At 45.2% G+C, this 21,214-nt stretch overlaps 1 protein-coding gene across 1 annotated transcript in view; it reads left to right on the top strand.

The window, feature by feature from the left end:
- Positions 1 to 21,214, top strand: part of si:dkey-8e10.3 (serine/threonine-protein kinase SBK1) — a 51,094-nt gene that overhangs the window by 15,323 nt on the left and 14,557 nt on the right. The window contains exon 2 of the mRNA XM_051933646.1: positions 21,005 to 21,103. The gene's annotated coding sequence lies outside the window, so the exon portion shown is untranslated. The remainder of the gene's footprint in view (positions 1 to 21,004; positions 21,104 to 21,214) is intronic.

Genomic DNA, 21,214 nt, shown 5'->3' with positions numbered 1-21,214 from the left:
GGGATGAAGATTTTTACACCGGAAGGTGGACAGTGTAATGGAGGAACAGTGGGACCATATTGGACCATTGGATACATGTAAAAAGTAAACCAAACCAACATAAAAAAAACTGATCAAGTCCAAACAAGAGACAAGAATCAAAGTCAAGGACAGACAGAGGTCAGACCAAATGAAACTAGCAAGAAGCATAACTATTAATTAGAATCTTAGAAGCTGACCTTTTACCCCATCGCACCAATTACCTGCAGGTCACAACACAGGAGGCCACACCCCTAGAAACGCAGGAAGCTGCACTAACAACGGTTACGCAAAACAGTGCCAAGATGTTAGAAAAAACGTAATCAGTAATAACTCATTCGAAACCCGACCATGACAATTAACTTGATTAACAAGAAACAATTAAACAATTAAGGGCATTAAAATGAACTAACTAGGAATGAAGTTTTAAGCAAAAAGACAAGAGAATTTAAAAAGTAAGTGCTAAAATAACTGGCTGTGGATACTGTAACAAATAAAACAGATAATTAAAGGCTGTTAGTAAACAAAAAGAGAAAACCAGAACAGTAATCAGAAATTTAAAAAAAAAAAAAAAAAACACAGAGATCCATAAAAATTAATCTTCAAAACATCTGCTAAACTTGTTTAAAAAAAAGGCAATGCCAAGACTATAAGGCCAAAAATCACAGCTAATTTCAAAAATCCAAACAGTCTCAAAAAGGGATAAACACAACAAATACCAAAGAAAATTTCAAAAAAGACAGAGGGAAGAGGCCAAAAATTCAGTAACATGGCTGTAGTAACTGATGTCTTTTATTTCTTTTTCTTCTGGTTGCTGCACCAGAGATGATCAGATCTTCTGAGGGTGGTACCACTGCTGTTAATGCCTTTAGTAGTAAAGGTATAAATATTTTCAAATAGGGATAAAAAACATAACACTAAACTGAGCAAACATTCACAACACAAAATCAGTCTTAGCTTTTATCAAAGGTAATCAGAAAACAAAAACTACAGTCAAGAAAACTAAAGCAAGAAGTCTGTATTTCAAAAAATGAGTATAAACCATCTATCCATCCATCCATCCTCTTCCGCTTATCCGAGATCAGGTTGCAGGGGCAGCAGCTTGAGAAGAGATGCCCAGACTTCCCTCTCCCCAGCCACTTCTTCTAGCTCTTCCGGGAGAATCCCAAGGCGTTCCCAGGCCAGCCGAGAGACATAGACCCTCCAGCGTGTCCTGGGTCTTCCCCAGGGCCTCCTCCCGGTTAGACGTGCCCGGAACACCTCACCAGGGAGGCGTCCAGGAGGCATCCTGATCAGATGCCCGAGCCACCTCATCTGACTCCTCTCGATGCGGAGGAGCAGCGGCTCTATTCTGAGCCCCTCCCGGATGACTGAGCTTCTCACCCTATCTTTAAGGGAAAGCCCAGATACCCTACAGAGGAAATTCATTTTAGCCGCTTGTATTTGCGTTTTGGTCACTACCCATAGCTCATGACCATAGGTGAGGGTAGGAACATACTGCAGATCAACCAGTAAATTGAGAGCTTTGCCTTGCGGCTTAGCTTCTTTTTCACCACGACAGACTGATGCAGAGCCCGCATCACTGCGGATGCCGCACCGATCCGCCTGTCGATCTCACGTTCCATTCTTCCCTCACTCGTGAATAAGATCCGGAGATACTTGAACTCTTCCACTTAGGGCAGGATCTCGCTCCCAACCCTCAGAGGGCATTCCACCCTTTTTCGGCTGAGGACCATGGTCTCGGATTTGGAGGTGCTGATTCCCATCCCAGCCGCTTCACACTCAGCTGCGAACCGATCCAGAGAGAGCTGAAGATCATGGCCTGATGAAGCAAACAGGATAACATCATCTGCAAAAAGCAGTGACCCAATCCTGAGTCCACCAAACTGGACCCCCTCAACACCCTGGCTGTGCCTAGAAATTCTGTCCATAAAAGTTATGAACAGAATCGATGACAAAGGGCAGCCCTGGTGGAGTCCAACTCTCACTGGAAATGGGTTCGACTTACTGCCAGCAATGCGGACCAAGCTCTGACACCGATCGTACAGGGACCGAACAGCCTTTATCAGGGGGTCCAGTAGTCCATACTCTCAGAGTACCCCCAACAGGATTCCCCAAGGGACACGGTCGAACGCCTTTTCCAAGTCCACAAAACACATGTAGGCTGGTTGGGCAAACTCCCATGTACCCTCCAGGACCCTGCTAATGGTGTAGAGCTGGTCCACTGTTCCACGACCAAGACGAAAACCACACTGTTCCTCCTGAATCTGAGGTTCGACTATCCGATGGACCCTCCCCTCCAGGACCCCCAAATAGACTTTTCCAGGGAGGCTGAGGAGTGTGATCCTTCAGTGTAGTTGGAACACTCCCTCTGGTCCCACCTTCTTAAAGAGGGGGACCACCTCCCCAGTCTGCCAATCCAGAGGCACTGTCCCTGATGTCCATGCGATGTTGCAGAGGCGTGTCAACCAAGACAGTCCTACAACATCCAGAGCCTTGAGGAACTCCGGGCATATCTCATCCACCCCCGAGGCCCTGCCACCAAGGAGTTTTTTGACCACCTCGGTGACCTCAGTCCCAGAGATGGGGGAGCCCACCTCCGAGTCCCCAGGCTCTGCTTCCTCATTGGAAGGCATGTTATTGGGATTGAGGAGGTCTTCGAAGTACTCCCCCCATCGATGGCCCATTCAGACTCAATGTTCCCTACCTCCCTCGGGACGTGGTCGAAGTTCTGCCGGAGGTGGGAGTTGAAGCTGCTTCAGACAGGGGACTCTGCCAGACGTTCCCAGCAGACCCTCACAACACGTTTGGGCCTACCAGGCCTGACCGGCATCCTCCTCCACCATTGAAGCCTACTCACCACCAGGTGGTGATCAGTTGACAGCTCTGCCCCTCTCTTCACCTGAGTGTCCAAGACATGTGGCCGCAGGTCCGACAACACGACCACAAAGTCGATCATTAAACTGAGGCCTAGGGTGTCCTGGTGCCAAGTGCACATATGATCACCCCTATGCTTGAACATGGTGTTCGTTATGGACAATCCGTGATGAGCACAGAAGTCCAATAACAAAACACCGCTCGGGTTCAGATCAGGGGGGCCATTCATCTCAATCACACCCTTCCAGGTCTCACTGTCATTGCCCACGTGAGCATTGAAATCTCACAGTAGAACGAGGGAGTCCCCAGAAGGTATGCCCTCTAGCACCCCCTCCAGGGACTCCAATAAGAGTGGGTACTCCAAACTGCTGTTCGGTGCATACGTACAAACAACAGTTAAGACCCATCCCCCCACCCGAAGGCAGAGGGAGGCTACCCTCTCGTCCACCGGGGTAAACCCCAATGAACAGGCTCCAAGTCAGGGTGCAATAAGTATGCCCACACCCGCTCGGCGCCTCTCACCAGGGACAACTCCAGAGTGGTAGAAAGTCCAGCCCCTCTCAAGGAGATTGGTTCCAGAGTCCAAGCTGTGCGTCGAGGTGAGTCCAACTATATCTGGCCGGAACCTCTCGACCTCACACACTAGCTCAGGCTCCTTCCCCTTCAGAGAGGTGACATTCCACGTCCCAAGAGCCAGTTTCTGTAGCCGAGGATCAGACCGCCAAGGTCCCCGCCTTCGGCCACCACTCAACTCACACTGCACCCGACCTCCTTGGCCCCTCCCATAGGTGCTGAGCCCATGGGAAGGGGGACCCATTTTACCTTTTCGGGCTGTGCCCGGCCAAGCCCCATGGGTGCAGGCCTGGTCTCCAGGCACTCGCCTTCGAGCCCCACCTCCAGGCCTAGCTCCAGAGGAGGGCCCCGGTGACCCGCATCCGGGCAAGGGAAAATGTCGTCCATAGTTTTGATTCATCATTGGAGGTTTGTTTAACCGCTCTTTGTCTCATCCCTCACCTAGGACCAGTTTGCCTTGGGTGGTCCTACCAGAGGCATAAAGCCCCGGACAACAGAGCTCCTAGGATCATTGGGACATGCAAACCCCTCCACCACGATAAGGTTCAAGGAGGGGAAGAGTATAAACCAAAACACTCAAAATATAAAAGTATTTTTATCAGGTCTTGGATGTCAGGAAGTGCATGACTGCAGATGTTTATACCCTGTATTCAGTGATATCACAGATCATGACCTCCCAAATAGCAATGTGCTAGTAAATGTACACAAGCTAAACCCACAATGGCAGCGCTTACAAGAAACAAAAGGATACCGCAATTAGACATTAAAATAAACAAACGCCTTTAAATATGCAGCAGAATCAGATTCAGTATATCTGAAAACCTTTAAGAAAACCAAATCATAACAATTATAATCAGCACAATAAGGAATGATGGATTAGGATATATTGGAATCATAATATTGCAATTATAATATTAAAATGAAATTACAGATGCAAAAGAGGACAATAGTAAAGGAGTTAGAAAAGTGAAAAATACATGAAAGATGCAAACAGAGCAGAGACACTGCTGATTTTGTTTGAAGAAAATACAGGCATGGGTTCAAGAGTTGTGTTGCCTCCTGTCTAATTTTGAAGTTTAAAATAAAAGTTAGAAAGAATATAAACAACAATTCAAGTTGCCTCATGTATGGTAGAAATTGGTTCATCTCTGTGCTCTGTGATGGCCACTGCCTTTGTGTGATTAGAATATATGGCTGCTCACCTTGTAGCGGAGCTACATAGTAATAGTGGTTTCAATGTTTGTGCTGAGTGCGTTTTGTTTCCATCATCCCATTTGCTGTTTATCATGTGTGCATCAGTGAATGTTGTCCCCATAAATACAGAGTGGGACGGATGATAGAGGGAGACCGCAGCCCCAAGATGGAAAGCACCTGTTCACAATCAATTACATCTGGCTCTTTACTATTCAAACAATCAGGAGGGAAAAGAGAAGGAGGAAGGAGAAAGGCGGAGATTTCATTTTACGACTACGAACCACCATTACCTGCTATTTTTCACATCGCGCTTTGTATCCAGTTTGTTTTTCATTCTGCCGTATTTACTTCAGTTCAATCATCGCCAGAGACCCCGGGGTTGGACATCATTATCCACCACACGCCGAGGACTAACACAGTGAGATTGTTCTATTTTCCAGGAGATTCAAACACATCCATTCTTTCAGTCATCCATATTCAGGACAGTAATATACCCGGACTCAAGTTCACGATCATTGTCATTCCGTATTCATTCATTGTTGTTATTAGAGTTGTTTGTTACAGTATATGTTACAGAGGCAAGGGAGGGTTTATTATTGTGTGTATATATATGGTGTTGTCACGTTGCTGCTTTGGTGGAGGGTTTTATATATATATATATATATATATATATATATATATATATATTTGTGTATGGGGAGTGTGCAGTACTGTTTTGTTGTTTTGTTCCATTTAATATATTCATTCATTTATTTGACATACCTGCTTTTGCGTGCTTGTGTAAACCGTCGATTGAGGGGAAAATATTATTTGTTAGAGGTACGGCTTGATATATAAGATTCATCTCAGTAATTTATCCAGGCCACAGGTCTTGGTAATGTAGCTTCTGGCTGGGTAAGGGGTCGGCCGTTACAACTTGGAAGGGGCAGGGTTATCAGAGCAAGGCAGAAGTCAGTCTATTTGTCCTCTGAGTTGGACCTCTCAGGACGATAGGGAAAAGAATAAGTAGTTAGCGACAATACCCCCTCTCTCCCTGAGGTGGAATTCCACTCCTTGACAGATCCCTGAGGGTATTCACTAAGCATGCATGACAAATGCTAAAAATGTATATTAAAAAACAATACCCCAAATTCTTAAACGGGGTATAAAAGGTAGAAAATTATTTTGCTTGAAAGAAAAGTAAGAATTACTCCCATGGCTGGAATTGGGGATTTTGTTCTGAGTCTGTTACCTTTGTAGCTTTCAGTCCAGCAGTCACATCTGTTATATTCTTTGGCCAAGTGAGTTTGAATATTGCAAAAAAAAAACATTGTGTTCAAGGAGCTATAAGACTGAATTTCAGAGTTATAAATAAAAGCATTCTATCATCCCCCTTTATGAACGTTGAAGACATTAGGCTAAATGTAAACAGGAGAGAGTCGGTTGTTAAACTGTTTTTAAATTGTCATCATTCATGGATGTATTGTCTAAGATTGTGAGTACTTTCTCAGATCTTCTTCTTCTTTTGGCTACTCCCGTTAGGGGTTGCCACAGTGGATCATCTTCTTCCATATCTTTCTGTCCTCTGCATCTTGCTCTGTTACACCCATCAACTGCATGTCCTCTCTCACTACATCCATAAAGCTTCGCTTAGGCCTTCCTCTTTTCCTCTTCCCTGGCAGGTCTATCCTTAGCATCCTTCTCCCAATATACCCAGCATCTCTCTTCTGCCCATGTCTAAACCAAAACAATCTCGCCTCTCTGACTTTGCCTCCCAACTGTCCAACTTGAGCTGACCCTCTAATGTCCTCATTTCTAATCCTATCCATCCTCATCACACCCAGTGCACATCTTAGCATCTTTAACTCTGCCACCTCCAACTCTGTCTCCTGCTTTCTGGTCAGTGCCACCGTCTCCAACTCATATCACATAGCTGGTCTCACTTCCGTCCTGTATACCTTCCCTTTCACTCTTGCTGATATCCGTCTGTCACAAATTATTCCTGACACTCTTCTCCACCCATTCCACCCTGCCTGCACTCTCTTTTTCACCTCTCTTCCACAATTCCCATTACTCTGTACTGTTGATCCCAAGTATTTAAACTCATCCACCTTCGCCAACTCTATTCCCTGCATCCTTTCCATTCCACTGACCTCCCTCTCATTTACACACATGTATTCTGTCTTGTTCCTACTGACCTTCATTCCTCTCCTCTCTAGAGCATATCTCCACCTCTCCAGGGTCTCCTCAACCTGCTCCCTACTATCGCTACAGATCACAATGTCATCAGCAAACGTCATAGTCCACGGGGACTCCTGTTTAATCTCGTCTGTCAACCTGTCCATCACCATTGCAAATAAGAAAGGGCTCAGAGCCAATCCCTGATGTAATCCCACCTCCAACTTGAATGCATCCATCACTCCTACCGCAGACCTCACCACTGTCACACTTCCCTCGTACATATCCTGCACAACTCTTACGTACTTCTCTGCAACTCCCGACTTCCTCATACAATACCACAGCTCCTCTCGAGGCACCCGGTCATATGCTTTCTCCAGGTCCACAAAGACGCAATGCAACTGTTTCTGGCCTTCTCTAAACTTCTCCATCAACATCCTCAGAGCAAACATTGCATCTGTGGTGCTCTTTCTTGGCATGAAACCAAACTACTGCTCACTAATCATCACCTTACTTCTTAACCTAGCTTCCACTACTCTTTCCCATAATTTCATGCTGTGGCTCATCAATTTTATTCCCCTGTAGTTACTGCAGTCCTGCACATCCCCCTTATTCTTAAATATCGGCACCAGTACACTCTTCTCCATTCCTCAGGCATCCTCTCACTTTCCAAGATTCCATTAAACAATCTGGTTAAAAACTCCACTGCCATCTCTCCTAAACACCTCCATGCTTCCACAGGTATATCATCTGGACCAACTGCCTTTCCATTTTTCATCCTCTTCATAGATGTCCTTACTTCATCCTTGCTAATCCGTTGCACTTCCTGATTCACTATCTCCACATCATTCAACCTCTTCTCTCTCTCGTTCTCTTCATTCATCAGCCTCTCAAAGTACTCTTTCCATCTGCTCAACACACTCTCCTTGCTTGTGAGTACGTTTCCATCTTTATCCTTTATCACCCTAACCTGCTGCACATCTTTCCCAGCTCTGTCCCTCTGTCTAGCCAATCGGTACAGGTCCTTTTCTCCCTCCTTAGTATCCAACCTCTCATACAACTCATCATACGCCTTTTCTTTAGCCTTCACCACCTCTCTCTTCACCTTGCGCCTTATCTCCTTGTAGTCTTGTCTACTTTCTGCATCTCTCTGACTATCCCACTTCTTTTTTTGCTATCCTCTTCCTCTGTATACTCTCCTGTATATACTCATTCCACCACCAGGTTCCCTTTTCCTACTTCCTCTTTCCAGATGTCACACCAAGCACCCTTCTTGCTGTCACCCTTACTACATCTGCTGTAGTTTCCCAGCTGTCTGGTAACTCTTCACTGCCACCCAGAACCTGTCTCAAACTCCTCCCTAAACTCAACCTTGCAGTCTTCATTTTCCAACTTCCACTATTTTATCCTTGGCTCTGCCCTCACTCTGTTTCTCTTCTTGATCTCCAACGTCATCCTACAGACCACCATCCTATGCTGCTTAACTACACTTTTCCCTGCCACAACTCTTCTGCATAGGATGTAATCTACCTGTGTGCATCTTCCTCCACTCTTGTACGTAACCCTATATTCCTCCCTCTTCTTAAAATACATGTTCACCACAGCCATGTCCATCCTTTCGGCAAAATCCACTATCCTCTGACCTTCTTCATTCCTCTCCTTGACACTATACCTTCCCATCACCTCCTCGTCTCCACTGTTCCCTTCAACAACATGCCCTGTTGAAATCCGCTCCAATCACCACTTTCTGTCGCTTGGGTACACTGTTCATCACTTCATCCAACTCAATCCAAAAATATTCTTTCTCACCCATTGCACACCCAACTTGTGGTGCATATGCACTAACAACATTCATCATCACACCTCCAATTTCCAGCTTCATAATCATTACTCTGCCTGACACTCTTTTCACCTCCAAAACACTCTTGACATATTGTTCCTTCAGAATAACTCCTACCCCATTTCTCCACCCATCCACACCATGATAGAACAATTTGAATCCACCTCCGATCCACCTGGCCTTACTTCCCTTCCATTTAGTCTCTTGCACGCACAATATATCAACCTTCCTTCTCTCCATCATATCTGCTAACTCTCTCCCCTTACCAGTCATACTGCCAACATTCAAAGTTCCTACCCTCAGTTCCACTCTCTTTACTTTCCTCCTCTCCTCCTGCCTCCGGACACGTCTCCCCCCTCTTCTTCTCTTCTTCGGCCAACAGTAGTCCAATTTCCGCCAGCACCCTGTTGGCTAACAGTACTGGTGGCGGTCGTTGTTAACCCGGGGCTCGACCGATCCGATATGAAAATTTGTATTGTTGTCCGCATATTGATTTGGAAAAATTTAACACCGGATGCCCTTCCTGACATAACTATCCCCATTTATCTGGGCTTGGACCGGCACGAAGAAACACACTGGTTTGTGCATCCCCTGTGGCTGGGTTGTTAGTACTTTCTCAGATCCTTTTGCTCTATTAAGAATTCTACTATAAACTTTTATGTTCCAGTTTTTGACTTTAGCTGTTGTTTTGTGATTTGGCTTTGACACGCGATAGTTTGATCTTTTGGTAATGTCACCTTCTGTGTTTTTGGCTTTGTTTGCATCTCTTGGTTCTTTGTGCTCTACTGGTTTGTGCCCAAATTTCTTCATTTGATAGTACAGAAGGAGACAGATATTCAGATTATTTTCATCCCATTTTAGACCTGTAGCAAATACAGTTTCATTTAAGACTCCAGCAATAAATATCCACAATGGCAGAGTCCTAGCCTTTCTGCTCTTTACTCAAGACAAAACATCTGTTTTTTAATGAAATAAAAATAACATATATAAAATATAAACTAATATATATAAAAACATGTCTACTTTATTTCTCTTTGATACCCCAAGAGACCAATTTAAAGGCTGATCACGTATGAATACTATTAGAGGTGAATTAACAATTGGCTATGCATGCCGACATTATGATTTCACATTTAGAGAAGCATTTCCATTGTTTGTGTCAGTCTGACTAAGCAGCTGTTTGACTTAGTAGTTAAGGCACTGGACTTTAAACCCCAAAACTGCTGGTTGAATAAATAGCATTTGGTCAGTGTGTGACCTTTCTGTAAAAATATACAGCATCTAATAAACTGTAGTATGGTGAGGTTCTTGTAATGCACCTTGCAGACATGTTCATTATAGAAGTAAGGTTGCATATTACTCATATGGGGTGCATGATGGTCCAGTGGATAGCACTGCTGTATCACAGATCCAGGAGACTAAAATAGAATCCCAGCCTGTTCACTGCTTCAAGTTTGCACATATCTGTGTGTTTCACTCCAAAGACATATAATGTTTAAGTTATTGTGTCAAGGTAGGTTTGCTTGCCTCGTGTGATTGACTGGCAACCTGTGAGAAGGTTTGTACCCATTTTGTACCATTGTCGCTGAAACCCTTGATTGGAAAAGTGGATTTGAAAATACAGTAGATGGATGTTATCCTTATGTATTTCTATATATTATTCTTGGTAGTTGATGGAGTGTTTATGCCTGCTTTATTTGTTACTCAGAACAATCTGATATTGTATCATATCCATGTTCACTCCTCTATGTCATTCATTATGGATGAGAATGTGTTTGCTCCATTTATGTGAAGTGTCTAATGGTGCTGCTGGCAAAGCAAAGTTCCCTGTAGGACAGAGAAATTCAATTGGATTATATATCATCATAAATTAAAAATTGCTTATGAGTGCGACAATTGTTCATATTTTTTCCATTTCTTATCTACTAAAATGTGGGAAAAGTGGAAAGGACTTCAAATGCAAATCCATCTATTTGTTCATCTTCATTTCTGTCTCACAAGATTGTGGGGAGTCATGCCTATCCTGGCAGCATCTGGCACAACCAATCCCACATGGAATGTCAGCTTAAAAGCAAATATTCCTTCTAATCCATCCATCCTCCATCCATCCAATTATAGGTCTCATAACCATCAAGCACAATAGTAGAACCAACCCTGGATAGCATACTTTCATTCTAATGCAATACAATTATAATTATTTGTTAACAAATGAACATGCTAGATTGAAATTTCTTTGTAATTTGTAGAAATCTTGGTGCTTCCCACTTTCGGGGTGCCATTGCTGTCCCTGCTGACTTAAAATATGTGAAAGTCAAAAGTAATGATTGTTGCCAGACAAATTCTCAGATTTCTTTTCTTTTTCTTACTAGTTGTGGGATGGGGATTTTGTTGACTGCAGTTACTTCATGAAGTGATTTGGTTTCTTGTGTCAATACTCAGCCACTGCGAATGTCTGTGCACGTTTGTGTATGTGAGTGGACGCAGTCCCACCGTGGCTTCAATTCAGTCTTGATCCTGTCACTGCTGACATAGGCTGCAGCTCCCTGTGGCCTTTTACTGGAAAACTGGTTTCAGCAAAAGGGTGAAGGGATTTCATTCTTACAGTGCAACTCATCAGGGAGCTCTAGGGGTGTAATTTCATGATCTATTTGAAAACAGGCTACATTTCTGCACCACATATCATTTCCTTTGGTCCTCTCTGTACCATCTGTGCCTCACTATAATCCAGTTCTTGTGTATTTATGGGTGTAAGTCATCCTGTCATTTCATTTTATTGGGTCTGTTTGCATTTCAATGTGCTTAACGCAGGCTTTCCTACTATTACATTGTAATTACTGACACTGTTAGGTCTGCTCGCAAATTAAGTTGACCTTCTTGTCTGCACGTTTGGCTTTATAGGTCAGTTCATAGCTATAAATGTTTATGAGTGTGCCCCGTGATGAACTGGTGCCCAGTCCAGTGCTGACTCCTGAATTGTGCCAAATGCTACTCTGGCACCTCCATGTCTCTGAACTGTATTAAGCAGCCTAGGCAATGAATGAGATGTTTAAGGTGGGATTTAAATACAGAAATGTGTTATTCATAACCTGACAACCCAGTGGAACTAACCCAAAGGGAATGCAGGTAAGGCTACCAGAAGAAGCCTTCTCTGAGGTTTCACTTCTTTCCAATTCTGAAGTTATCAGCCTCAAAGAATGCCCATGAGTTTTAACTGACTCTGCCCACCTCTCCACTATCTGACACTTCCTCCTTTGGAGTATTTAAAATGATCATTACAGCAGTCACTTCCTTCTTACTAAGGCCCACATGAAGAGATACCTCATTTCTCTACCATTGTGGATAAAGGCAACCCTGGCAATGTCATTGCGCACCTTGCTTGTGTCCTACCCTACACCATCTTGTGCATTCTGGGACACCAAACCTTTTCAGTTATCTTCTTGTTTCCTATTTTTACAGCATTTAGGTTTGCTTCTCATAGACAACAAAGCAAAAAGCATGATCTGCCGCAATGAAATGATGAGCTGCCAGAGCAGTCATTGTTGTGGAGTTCCAGACTGATCACAGCCTTGTTGAAATCCCTCCAAGAAGCATCAGGAATCGAGCCACTTATGAGACACTGATTAAATGAACTTTAAATCTCTGCAGGCTGTTCGCTGCATGAGGGTCAATTTATATCTTGTTGTTTTGGCTTGACATGTGGCGTTAAATAATTCAGATTTACACATTTTGCCAAAAATATGCAGAACTATTTGTTTAAATATGTTGCTTCAAAGCAAAAATAATACAAAAATAGCCTAAAATACTACACAACCTGCTCAAGATCTAGGTCTCTAGAATAACTTTTTAAAAATAACCAATGAACCTAAAATGAATTTCTCTAGTATATGGTAGGATGACACAAGCAAACTCCACTCAGAGAGCAGAAATCAGACCTGGGCATCAGGAGCTGTGAGACAGGAGCACCCACCACTGTGCCACCAAGGCCACCTGCACTATTCCAGTGGCTGTCAGCATCAGGCTTGGGGCCAAATGGGCTTCTTTCAATTGGACTCCTACCTTAATCAAACAAGCTAATAGCTGTATGAATCCAGAAATTACAAACTGGTTATGCTATATTTTTTACTGAGTTAAGCGAGAATTAGATGGGTAAGAAGTAATTCTTGTTTTTGAATACTTTTTCTTTTGTACTTTCCTGGTTATTTCTGCAATCAATTACTAATAAACATACAAGTGGGTAACACTGAAATACAATAGCTACCCTGTATTTATGAATGCTAGCACTGAATGATGTTGTTTGCTCCTGAGTCTGTTCTGCTCATCATTAATTATCTGCAGTCCAACAACACAGAAAAAGTTAATCAAAAATAAAATAACATGATAGAGCTATGTATTTAAAGGTAAGACAAAAATATATATTCTGTAATTTCTTGTAAGTGTAAATCTCACACTACTGCACTTGTCTGAGTACAAAATAAGAGAAGGAAAAAAGACCAGCTAATTAAACAAGGAGATCAATTATAGGTGAAAACTGAAACAAAAAAGTCTGCAGCCAGACAGTGACCGAGGGCTGAACTTGATAACCACCGCTCTGCAGCACTTGTGTCATTCCCTCTACATTAATTTTAGTTGAAGGTCTCTTATTGTTTTACTACCCATGCTGCTTTTAAGGATTTCATGCATGGAGAGTGTGGCTACTACATTGTTTGTGAGATTCCTGACTGGTTCCTGCATGGGTTACATGCATTTTCATGTTTCTTCTTACAGTTCAGTTAGTTTATTGGTAATTCTAAGCTCCAACACCCTGTAGGTATGCATGGGCCATCGTCTCATTAAAGCTGGTCTTATCTTGGTACCAGGACATCGTTGACATCGGCTGGACACATAATTTTCCCCTCTTTTTTAACCAATTGAATTTACAATAACACTGCCGTATTACATGTCTAATAGGAATACTAAAGCCAAAAATTATATTTTTATATGTTACTTACCCCATGTAGTTTGTAGTGTTGAGCAAGAATAAATTTTAATCTCATATTTTCATGCAGAATGGAGATAACATGGTGATCAACATTACAATACAATACAATACAATACAATTTATTTTTGTATAGCCCAAAATCACACAAGAAGTGCCGCAACAGGCTTTAACAGGCCCTGTCTCTTGACAGCTTCCCAGCTTTGACTCTCTAAGAAGACAAGGAAAAACTACCAAAAAACCCTTGTAGGGAAAAAATGGAAGAAACCTTGGGAAAGGCTGTTCAAAAAGAGACCCCTTTCCAGGTAGGTTGGGCATGTAGTGGGTGTCAAAAAGAAGGGGGTCAATACAATACAGTACAATACACAGAACAGAACAAATCCTCAATACAATATAAAAATAAAAATTTTACAAGTACGGACCAGAATTTAACAGTAGATGATATCACATAATATGATTTGGATTTGTTTAGAGTCCTGGAGACCATCAAGCTGCCTCCTCCATTTAGCCATTACACGGCTGAAACAGCGCTGAGCCAGCCAATCCAATGAAAGGACCCCTCTACCCCACGATTCTTGCGATCCTCCATCAGGGATGACTTTACCTTAGGCAAGCAAAACAACTTGACAGGTGGACCGTGGCACCAAGTGCCACATTTGAGTACAGAGAAAAGAAACAGAAAAGGTGAGAATTAGTAACAAATTATAACTATCATGTTACTTATGTTTTAGTGCTAATGACATAACAACAGAGATGCAGTATGTACAGTTAATCAGCAGCTCTAGGCAGGATATGCTAAACTGAAGTAGTGAGTCTTCAGCCGGGATTTAAAAGCTGAGACCAATGGGGCATCTCTTATAGAAGCAGGCAGAAGATTTCACAGTTTAGGCGCCCTGTAACTAAAAGCTTGACCTCCCACTGTTATTTTATTAATCCTTGGAACCATAAGCAGACCTGCATCTTGAGATCTTAATGTGCGCTCAGGTTTGTAAGTCATAATAAGTTCAGACAAGTAAGATGGACCTTGGCCATTTAATGCTTTATATGTTAAAAGGAGGATTTTCAAATCTACCATAAACTTAACAGGGAGCCAGTGTAAGGATTTAAGAGTTATGTGTTCATACTTTCTTGTTCTTGTAATAATTCTTGCAGCAGCATTTTGGATTAACTGGAGGCTGTATAAAGAATAGTTTGAACATCCAGTGAACACCACATTGCAGTAGTCAATCCTACTAGAAATAAATGCATGAATTAATTTCTCAGAATCCTGTTTATTTAGAAAGCGCCTTAATTTCCCAACATTTTTAAGATGGAAGAAACATGATTTGGACAACTTTGTAATATGCGCTTTAAATGACATGCTAGAGTCAAAGTTAACTCGTAGATTGCGGGCTGATTCAGTAAAATTAATGGTGATTCCAACTGAGTAAAATGATGACCAAATATTGTTGTGATCACTGAGAGAAATGTAAACCAAAGACAAAAACATTATCAGGAAGAGAATATGCCTCATAATTGCGCATTTCCAAGATGCAGACAAGCAGAAGGTCAATTCACCCATGCAGCTTCACAGACTGCAACTAAATAAGACTGAGGTACTCCTGTTGTGGCTCAAAGCTATCAATATAAATGTAAGGATAGGAGGGGAGCTTCAATTCAAATGCTCGTTTGTATTTGAGTGTGTTCCATTTTCATTCATAAGAACATTTATGGGAGGTGATTTATTGTGATATTTTAGTTAAAATACATATGTTTGTGATGTTGTAATCAAAAGTATGGATGACGTGACATGTGGATTAGGCAGCACGAGTAATGTGAGATTTTTTCATTGACGTATTTGATAGCGTTTATAGTTGTACAACGCTGGTCTCCATAGACACTTGTTGTACCAGAAACCTTGTTATCTCACTCTGCATGAAAACATGAGATTAAAAATTGTTCTCACGCTACAAGCTACAAGCTACATGATGTAAGTAACATATAAAAAATTAAATTTTAGGTGGAGTATTCCTTTAATAGACTTGTTCAACGTCACTATGGTGTTTGTTCATTCTCCCTGTGCTTGCACAGCTTTTTTTAAAATATGCCCTTCACATGCCAAAATATAGAGGTTAATATAATTAGCCTTGTTTGTTTGTAACAGTCAGATCACTTATGCTCTGTAAAATCATGGTCTGCATTATGGGTAATTGCTAAGGTAGGTCAGTGTGTGTGTCTGTAAATAGGCCTTGTGATAGATTGGTATCTCAGCCATGGGGCTTCCCATCTAATGCTGCTAGAATAGGCTCTAAATTCCCTAAATTAATTAAGTGGGTAAAGAAAATAGCTGGACAGGTTAATTGAACTGAAATGAGGCAGCACACTGGTGCAGTACTTAGAGGGTTTGACTCCTAATTCACTAACCCTCTAATAATATGAGCAATGGCCCAGTATGAGTGAGTGGGAGGGTGTGCAAGAGTGTATCTCACAATGAACCCCATCAAGGGTTGGGGCCTTGTACATGATGCACAAGAAACTCTGGTTCCTAAGTCCATCCATCCATCCATTATCCAACCCGCTATATCCCAACTACAGGGTCACGGGGGTCTGCTGGAGCCAATCCCAGCCAACACAGGGTGCAAGGCAGGAAACAAACCCCGGGCAGGGCGCCAGCCCACCGCAGGGCACGCGCACACACACACACACACTACAAACAAGCACACACTAGGGACAATTTAGGATCGCCAATCCACCTAACCTGCATGTCTTTGGACTGTGGGAGGAAACCGGAGTACCCGGAGGAAACCCACACAGAAACGGGGAGAACATGCAAACTCCACGCAGGGAGGACCCGGGAAGCAAACCCGGGTCTCCTAACTGCGAGGCAGCAGCGCTAGTTCCTAAGTCCCTGTATTAAAAATAAAAAGTTAGAGTATGGAAGGAAGAATGGATTTCAAATAAATGTGCAGCACTTGTAATTGAGACCGGGAAAACAGACTGTGGGAAAAAAACAAGAAAGGTTGGGGTACCAGCCTGGTAACCCCTTTTAATAAAAGGAACTGAAAAGACAGCCATTAAAAACAACTCAAAACACAAAAAAAGCAACATTCTGTTCTCTCTCGATAGGGATGCAAGAAAGTACTAGGAGCTCTGTTGTTGTCAAAGGCCTGTCGAGCATCTGACGCCATGTTCCAGGAGCGGGATGGCTTTATAGGGTTGTTACCTCCTTTAACCGCCACCTTATCGTGGTGGAGGGGTTTGCGTGTCCCAATGATCCTAGGAGCTCTGTTGTCCGGGGCTTTATGCCCCTGGTAGGGCCACCCAAGGCAAACTGGTCCTAGGTGAGGGATGAGACAAAGAGCGGTTAAACAAAACCTCCTATGATGAAAAACAATTTTGGACGGCATTTTCCCTTGCCCGGACGCGGGTCACCGGGGCCCCACTCTGGAGCCAGGCCTGGAGGTGGGGCTCGATGGCGAGCGCCTGGTGGCCGGGCCTGCACCCATGGGGCTCGGCCGGGCACAGCCCGAAGAGGCAACGTGGGTCCCCCTTCCCATGGGCTCACCACCTATGGGAGGGGCCAAGGAGGTCGGGTGCAGTGTGAGTTGGGTGGTGGCCGAAGGCGGGGACCTTGGTGGTCCGATCCTCGGCTACAGAAGCTGGCTCTTGGGACATGGAATGTCACCTCTCTGAAGAGGAAGGAGCCTGAGCTTGTGCGTGAGGTTGAGAGTTCCCGGCTAGATATAGTCGGACTCACCTCGACGCACAGCTTGGACTCTGGAACCAATCTCCTTGAAAGGGGCTGGACTCTGTACCACTCTGGAGTTGCCCCCGGTGAGAGGCGCCGAGCGGGTGTGGGTATACTTATTGCCCCCCGACTTGGAGCCTGTACATTGGGGTTTACCCCAGTAGACGAGAGGGTAGCCTCCCTTCGCCTTCAGGTGGGGGGATGGGTCCTAACTGCTGTTTGTGCGTATGCACCGAACAGGTGTTCGGAGTACTCACCCTTTTTGGAGTCCCTGGAGGGGGTGCTAGAGGGCATACCTTCTGGGGACTCCCTCGTTCTGCTGGGAGACTTCAATGCTCACGTGGGCAATGACAGTGAGACCTGGAAGGGCGTGATTGGGAGGAATGGCCCCCCCGATCTGAACCCGAGCGGTGTTTTGTTATTGGACTTCTGTGTTCGTCACGGATTGTCCATAACGAACACCATGTTCAAGCATAGGGGTGTTCATATGTGCACTTGGCACCAGGACACCCTAGGCCTCAGTTCGATGATCGACTTTGTGGTCGTGTCGTCGGACTTGCGGCCACATGTCTTGGACACTCGGGTGAAGAGAGGGGCGGAGCTGTCAACTGATCACCACCTGGTGGTGATTTGGCTTCGATGGTGGGGGAGGATGCTGGTCAGGCGTGGTAGGCCCAAACGTGTTGTGAGGGTCTGCTGGGAACGTCTGGCAGAGCCCCCTGTCAGAAGTAGCTTCAACTCCCACCTCCGGCAGAACTTCGACCACATCCTGAGGGAGGTGGGGGACATTGAGTCCGAATGGGCCATGTTCCGTGCCTCTATTGTTGAGGCAGCTGACCGGAGCTGTGGCCGTAAGGTGGTCGGTGCCTGTCGTGGCGGCAATCCCCGAACCCGTTGGTGGACACCAGCGGTGAAGGATGCCGTCAAGCTGAAGAAGGAGTCCTACAGGACCCTTTTGTCCTGTGGGACCCTGGAGGCAGCTGATAGGTACCGGCAGGCCAAGCGGAATGCGGCTTTGGTGGTTGCTGAGGCAAAAACTCGGGCGTGGGGAGGAGTTTGGGGAGGCCATGGAGAACGACTTTTGGACGGCTTCGAGGAGATTCTGGTCCACCATCCGGCGTCTCAGGAAGGGGAAGCAGTGCAGTGTCAACACTGTATATGGTGGGGATGGTGCGCTGCTGACCTCGACTCGGGACGTTGTGGGTCGGTGGGGGGAGTACTTCGAAGACCTCCTCAATCCCATTAACATGCCTTCCAATGAGGAAGCAGAGCCTGGGGACTCAGAGGTGGGCTTCCCCATCTCTGGGACTGAGGTCACCGAGGTGGTCAAAAAACTCCTTGGTGGCAGGGCCCCGGGGGTGGATGAGATACGTCCGGAGTTCCTCAAGGCTCTGGATGTTGTAGGACTGTCTTGGTTGACACGCCTCTGCAACATCGCATGGACATCAGGGACAGTGCCTCTGGATTGGCAGACCGAGGTGGTAGTCCCCCTCTTTAAGAAGGGGGATCGGAGGGTGTGTTCCAACTACAGAGGGATCACACTCCTCAGCCTCCCTGGAAAAGTCTATTCAGGGGTCCTGGAGAGGAGGGTCCGTCGGATAGTCGAGCCTCGGATTCTGGAGGAACAGTGTGGTTTTCATCCTGGTCGCGGAACAGTGGACCAGCTCTATACCCTTAGTAGGGTCCTGGAGGGTGCATGGGAGTTTGCCCAACCAGTCTACATGTGTTTTGTGGACTTGGAAAAGGCATTCGACCGTGTCCCTCGGGGAATCCTGTGGGGGGTACTCCGAGAGTATGGGGTACCGGCCCCCCTGATAAGGGCTGTTCGGTCTCTGTACGATCGGTGCCAGAGCTTGGTCCGCATTGCCGGCAGTAAGTCGAACCCGTTTCCAGTGAGAGTTGGACTCCGCCAGGGCTGCCCTTTGTCACCGATTCTGTTCATAACTTTTATGGAGAGAATTTCTAGGTGCAGCCAGGGCATTGAGGGGGTCCGGTTTGGTGGGCTCAGGATTGGGTCACTGCTTTTTGCAGATGATGTTGTCCTGTTTGCTTCATCAGGCCGTGATCTTCAGCTCTCTCTGGATCGGTTCGCAGCCGAGTGTGAAGCGGCTGGGATGAGAATCAGCACCTCCAAATCCGAGACCATGGTCCTCAGCCGGAAAAGGGTGGAGTGCCCTCTCAGGGTTGGGAGCGAGATCCTGCCCCAAATGGAGGAGTTCAAGTATCTCGGGGTCTTGTACACGAGTGAGGGAAGAATGGAGCGTGAGATCGACAGGCGGATCGGTGCGGCATCCGCAGTAATGCGGGCGCTGCATCAGTCTGTCGTGGTGAAAAAGGAGCTGAGCCGCAAGGCGAAGCTCTCAATTTACCAGTCGATCTATGTTCCTACCCTCACCTATGGTCATGAGCTATGGGTAGTGACCGAAAGAATGAGATCGCGAATACAAGCGGCTGAAATGAGTTTCCTCCGCAGGGTGTCTGGGCTTTCCCTTAAAGATAGGGTGAGAAGCTCAGTCATCCGGGAGGGGCTCAGAGTAGAGCCACTGCTCCTCCGCATTGAGAGGAGTCAGATGAGGTGGCTCGGGCATCTGATCAGGATGCCTCCTGGACGCCTCCCTGGTGAGGTGTTCCGGGCACGTCTAACCGGGAGGAGGCCCCGGGGAAGACCCAGGACACGTTGGAGGGACTATGTCTCTCGACTTGCCTGGGAACGCCTTGGGATTCTCCCGGAAGAGCTAGAAGAAGTGGCCGGGGAGAGGGAAGTCTGGGCATCTCTGCTCGGGCTGCTGCCCCCGCGGCCCGACCTCGGATAAGCGGGAGACAATGGATGGATGGATAGGTTGTTACCAGATGAGGCAGAGCCATTTCTGGGTGCTGAGGTGGAGTTAGGCATTGTTGTTGGGCATCCTGGGGGGAAGAAGAAGACAACATTAGCGTTAGTGGCTCATCTCATCCTGGGATCCTGGGATCTCCAAGTGTGCATGTGTGACACACTGTTAGGAAGTACTGTCACATCACTGCTCTCATGCCCTGCGGCTTTTCAGAACTGGGGAACTATCTGTGTGGATTTTATGTTTTTTTTTTCTGCGTACTCTTGCGGATGTTTGGTTTTACCTTAAATTTTATTGAAATGTTAGCTGTATTTAGCCAGTCTGAGTTGAGCAAGAGGGAGTGTGATTGTGCAGGCCAAATGATAGTTTTCTCATTTAGTTCCTTTTGTTTCTTTTTCTTGGGAGGAAGCTTGTAACCCTTGAATTTCTCTTTCATTTTGTCTGCCTTTTCAGTATTTTTTTTATAACATGATTTAAAATTGTGCCTAAATAGTCTATATTATTGGATGCATCCTTTTTTAATCACTGTGTGCATTGTTATGTGTAGCAGCCCTTGAAGAGCGAAAGGCACCATATCAATAAGGACATGAATGCTGCGCCTTATGTTGGACTCGTCCCTAGCTAGAGGTTGTTTGTGCACGCTGCTGTACCCATTTTTGCTGAAATTATTCACACCCACTTGTGTGCTGCCTGTTTGTATCTGTGTTTCCATGTGCTCCTAACTGTTTTGGTTTTGTGCACTACGTCTAATCTATCCCCGATGAGCTAAGGTGCTTCTTCCTTATAAAGAGTTCTGCTTGCCCTTTGCACAGCGTGCCCTGCCTCACCAGCTGTTGAGTACGGTCTTCCAGACGAGCCCCCTGCACTTCTAACCAGGTCTGGACGTCCAGTTGAGCTGAGCCGAGCGCAAGGTAAGTGATTTTGAACTTTGTCAGGCTTTCTTGCTGCTCATTTGAATTCTGTGCAAGTTGTTAATGCGACTATCAATATGAAAAGTAACAGCAGGTGTTTCATGTTTCCCA

Source organism: Erpetoichthys calabaricus, chromosome 11 (genome assembly GCF_900747795.2).
Source record: "Erpetoichthys calabaricus chromosome 11, fErpCal1.3, whole genome shotgun sequence".
NCBI lineage: Eukaryota > Metazoa > Chordata > Cladistia > Polypteriformes > Polypteridae > Erpetoichthys > Erpetoichthys calabaricus.
This window is presented reverse-complemented; position numbering and strand designations above follow the sequence as displayed.